Source organism: Emys orbicularis, chromosome 4 (assembly GCF_028017835.1).
Source record: "Emys orbicularis isolate rEmyOrb1 chromosome 4, rEmyOrb1.hap1, whole genome shotgun sequence".
NCBI lineage: Eukaryota > Metazoa > Chordata > Testudines > Emydidae > Emys > Emys orbicularis.
The window spans coordinates 55592544-55597920 of NC_088686.1; positions in this window are offsets into that span (position 1 = coordinate 55592544).

A 5377-nucleotide genomic window follows, 5' to 3' on the forward strand; every position below is an offset into this window, starting at 1 on the left:
CCTTTAAGTTGAAACCCCAAGAAAGCTATTTTGAGTGCTTGATTTTTGGAATTGCTCTTTTAAAATCTAGCAAAAGTCTAAGTTCCAGATATATTTTCTTTCTTTTTGTTTTTAATAACATTTAGCTTTTTAAAGAACAGAATTGGATTTTTGGTGTCCTAAGAGGTTTGTGCATGTTGTTTGATTAGCTGGTAGCCACAGCTAATTTCCTTTGTTTTCTTTCTCAGCTCTTCCCTGGAGGAGGAGTGAAAGGGCTTGAGGGTACCCCACAGGGAGGAATTCCCAAGTGCTCTTTCCTGAGTTCAAAGGAGGTTTTTTGCATTTGAGTGGTGGCAGCGTTTACCAAGCCAAAGTCAGAGCAAAGCTGTAACCTTGGGAGTGTAATACAAACCTGGAGTGGCAAGTATTAATTTTTTTAATCCTTGTGGGCCCCCACTTCTGCTCTCAGAGTGACAGAGTGGGGATTCAGCCTTGACACAGTGCTAAGGAAGCAGGACGAAGTGTAACACAACAAAGGTACAACTAATGGTCTCAGAAGTTTCTTTTTTAGGCATCACATGGTCTCAAGAAGGTCGAACACCTGCCCAACAGAAGGTGACTGTGATTCGGGAATTGCCTATGCCCACTGACATAACTTCTTTACGCTCTTTTTCAGGCTTAGCAGAATACCATCAGGACATCATCGCTAACTTTGCTCACATTGCAGGTCCACTCTATAATCTCTTGAAAAAGGGAGTTGCTTGGGTCTGAACAGCATGTAAATGCATTCATCAAGTTAAAGCAACCAATAATGCAGGCACCTGTGCTGATCACCCCAGATCCCAGCAAACCATAGCATCTAGATGTATCTGTGAGCACAACTGCACTTGCAGCAATAACTTCTCAAGAGAAGCATGGAACAATCAAACCAGGGGCATATGCTTCCAGAAAAATGAGTCCAGTGAAACTTAAATATTCCACTTGCAAGAAGTACTTGTTAGCCACCAACTGGGCAATCCAACTTTTTTCATTTTTGATTGGCTTAAATTCAATAGTCTTGCATTCTATGTTCTTGCTTTCTAATCAAGTCAAAGATGAACAAGTGTCTAATGCTCAACTGGCACACTGTACCTTGTTATTGCAGGGCAAAGATACAACAGTGACCCCAGTACAGATTCAATCTCCATTGCCAGAGGCTCTGTTATATTCTGAAAACCATCACGTGTGTCCAAATATAGATCAAAAGAAACTCTTAAATCAATTCTTCACATTAATGCCATCCCATATAACAATCACAGAATCTTATTGCTTTTTCATTGATGAATCCAGCTATCATAATCAAAGGAAATTATGGTATCCCTCCAAAATCAAATAATCTGGACATTGGTAGAGTGGGTAAGTAAATCCGAGGGAAACTGATATGGTTTGGAAAGTATCACACTCATGTGCTCCACATCCTGCTCAATATGTGAAACTTGCAGCACTAGCATGTGTATTGTAACAGTGCCAAAAACTATCTATCACTAAAGAGAACCACCCCTTAATTATTTTTTCAGATTCAGCTTGGGGATGTAATTCACTTAGATTTTTTTTTACCAGTATGGGATGCTTATGAATTTACATCCTCAGATGGAGCTCAACTTAAATATGCATCATTTTTACAATATATTGTCAAACTGGCTGTACAAGTATCCACTCCAGAACAGCAACGCATAATTCAAAAGATGCAAGCTCATAGTAAAATAGGGCCATTTGCTCAGGAAAATCATCATACTGATTTGTTAGCCAAAAAAGAAGCCTGTAGTGGAATTTTAAGGGAGAAACCCAGGCAAACAGATCCCGTGGCGAATTCAAATTTGACCCCAGTCGGAGCAGCAAAAGAGCAATTCAACACAGGGGTACCAGATCTAAAAACTTTGCAGGCAAAGAATCAGACAATTGTCAAAAGCAGAGAACAAACAGAGCTTGAAGTTCCCTATCACAAGATTCCCTATGTCAAAAGTACAAATCAGAGTTATATATAAATAAGGGTATATTGATGTATCTCAAAGAGCATTTTCCAGTATGCGTAGTCCCATCCCAGTTGTGCAGGAAAATGATCGATCTACCTGGTCCATGACACACCATCGGGACAACATCAAGGGGTAAATAAAACCATGCAGCGCCTCACCTCCATGGGTTGGTGGCCATGCATGAAAATAGATGTGCAATAGTATTGTGAAAATTGTTTGGTCTGTGAACAAAACAATCCTATCCCCACAAAAAAGAATGCTTCCTTAATATCTCAAATGTATAAAGGTCCATGGCAAGCTTTGCAAATTAATTTTGTGGGACCTTTATCAAAAACTCAAAGAGGAAACCAATACCTTTTGGTCATCATTGATCCATTCTCTAAATGGGTAGAAGCATTTCCTTTAAAAGCAAACACTGCTTTGGCTACAGCAAAAATCTTAATGAAACAAGTCTTTTCTTGCTGCGAACTTCCTGCTAGGGTAATGTCAGACAGAGGAACACATTTTACTGGACAAGTGTTCCAAAAATGCCTACAATTGTTGGAAGTGCAACAAAAATTGTATATTCCATACAGACCTCAATCATCAGGGATGGTAGAGTGAACAAATCGCACCATCAAACTCATGCTGCGAAAACAGGTAGATGCCAATGGCCACAATAGGAACACCCTGATTCCACTCATTTTAATGGCACTCAGGGCGACTCCAGCTGCCTCCACAGCTCATACACTAGTTGAGGTAATAACTGAACAAACTATGCCAATGCCTAAACATCTTTTGTGGCATACCAGAGGCACATAGCTAAAGAAAATCAAACTAAAAACCTATCTGCAAGCATTACAAAAACATTTAAATCATATCCACTTGCAGGTAGCTGTCAAATTGGAAAAATTCAAACAAAAGGCAAAACCTATTTTAATAAGAATCAGAGAAAATGCTTGGGAAATTGGAGACCAAGTTATGCTTCTATCTTATGCTGTACCTGAACACAATTTATGTCATCATTGGACTGGGCCACATGTTATTGTGAATAGACTCAGTACCTCATAAGAACATGAGAGCGGCCATACTGGGTGAGACCAAAGGTCCATCTAGCCCAGTATTCTGTCTTCTGACAGTGGCCAATGCCAGGTGCCCCAGAGAGAGTGAACAGAACAGGTAATCATCAAGAGATCCATCCTCTGTCACCCATTCCCAGCTTCTGGCAAACAGAGGCTAGGGACACCATCCCTGCCCATCCTAGCTAATAGCTACTGATGGACCTATCCTCCATGAATTTATCTAGTTTTTTTTTTTTTTTTTTTTTGAACCGTTATAGTTTTGGCCTTCACAACATCCTCTGGCAAAGAGTTCCACAGGTTGACTGTGCATTGTGTGAAGCAATCAAACAGGGTGCATGGAAGCAGGGGTGAGAATGAGCAAGGAGGGTGTAGCTTGCCCGCAGCAGGTATACGCCAGGACCCCGAGCCCTGGGCATGGCAGCGCCTTATACAAGCACCAGAAGCAGTTGGACTGTTAGCACCACAGGGGTGGAGCCAGGAGAGGCTGGGAATTGCTGATTCCACAGGAAGAGGAGACACACTGCTTCCAAGAGCTTCTGATTCCACAAGGTCCACCCAGGAAAGCCCCTGACACTTCCCTTCCCCACCCCCTCGCACCTGCTATCTCCCCGGCTTTACACTTCATGGCACTGTTGGGGGGGGGGGCATACAGGTTCGCCATCATCAGCTTCTCCATGAAGTTGTTGAGATCCTAGGGGAGTGAACCAAAGCTAGTGACTCAGGATTTTTATCGGCCCCCGCTAGGGTCCCCTAGCACCTTGCCAGGGTCCCTTAGCACCCTTCCATTACAGCAGCCTCCGCTGGGTCCCTTAGCACCTCTCCAAGCTCACTGCTGCACCCTCCCGTTACAGGCATTTACCTCTGTGTATAAAATTAGAATCTTACAGGGAAACAAAAAAGTTAATAAATTCTACTATGCAAATCAGTTGAAACTGTGCTGGAAAAAAATATTTCTCCACATGCGCAGCAACCAGAAACAATAATTGCGCAAGAAAGCCAGTACAATCATCCCAGCAACAGAAACTAGAAAAAATGCAAAGCTCAACGACACTAATCCTATACTTCTGCTTGAATGCTGCCATCCAAACTGAATCACAACTGTTTCACCACAAGAAACACAAACCGTTAGTGTAAATCAAAATGTTGCGTTGGGACAGAACTCAAATTTGCCTATTGAAGCTAAAGATTTGCAAATAACAGTAATTTGGGTATGAAAAAGAACGAAACCAGGCCAAGATCAATTTGAAATACCATGCCTGGCAACTAAAATTTTCTTTAAATGGAATTATCAACCAAACCAAGAACAGTTTATATCTAAAACTCGAAATAAAACTTCGTTTACTGGATGGACTAATAGTACAACTGTAACAATGCATAAGGTACCAAATCCATATGTCAGGTTTGTAAAAATTGGAATTACATATGGTATTAAAAGAAGGGCAAAAATTGGTATTATGGAAACATTTTCCACTGAAGGTTCAAATACGTGGAGAAAGGTATGTACGCTATTTTCCAAAAAAAAAAAAAATTAGGCAGCCAAACACTTCATCAAACCACTCATAACAAATTTTACCAACATGTTAAAGAAATAATAGGGAAACATATTATTCTTGCATATAATATAAAAGAAAATGAATACATGCCTTATGTAAATTGGAAACAAATCTCCCCCTTACTGGAGGAATCTAGGAGGGAAGAATGTAAAACATATATTCCAGGAAAAAATCACTTTTTGTCAATCAGTAATGGGATTCAGTATGAATCATGGGGGGAAAAAATCAAATGTCAAAGCTCGGTAAAATGTGAAGCAATAATCATATACAATCTAAAGCATAAAAATAAGAAAGAATATGAAGCCTGTATCGAAATTAAGGTTTTGGATAAAGTCAAAGTTATTATAATTCAAAGTGGAGATACAGGCAATAATAGTGAAAAAAAAACCAAACGCATAATTCACAGAATTCAGTGGAATGTCCAGAATTGCAGAAAAGCCCTGTTAGTGGTCTCACTGCCACACCTATGTCAGGGATATTAACCAATCGAGTACAATTCATGCATATCCCTGTTGTGTTAAATTTATCTCATTGGCAAATGAGCGAATTTTGTTATTGTAAAGACACCAAAGTGGCATCTTTTTTTCCAGTACTTCTTGTGGATAAGATTACGGCTTATCAACAACGGGTACAGGACATTGATAATTTGGGTTTGGAGATACACAGTAATCTGTATGCTCCTAAAAGAAAACAAAAAACAAATACTTTGGAAATTCTAAATAGTATTACAGGATTGTTTCATACCGAAATGTCAATTTGGAATAAAGTGAAT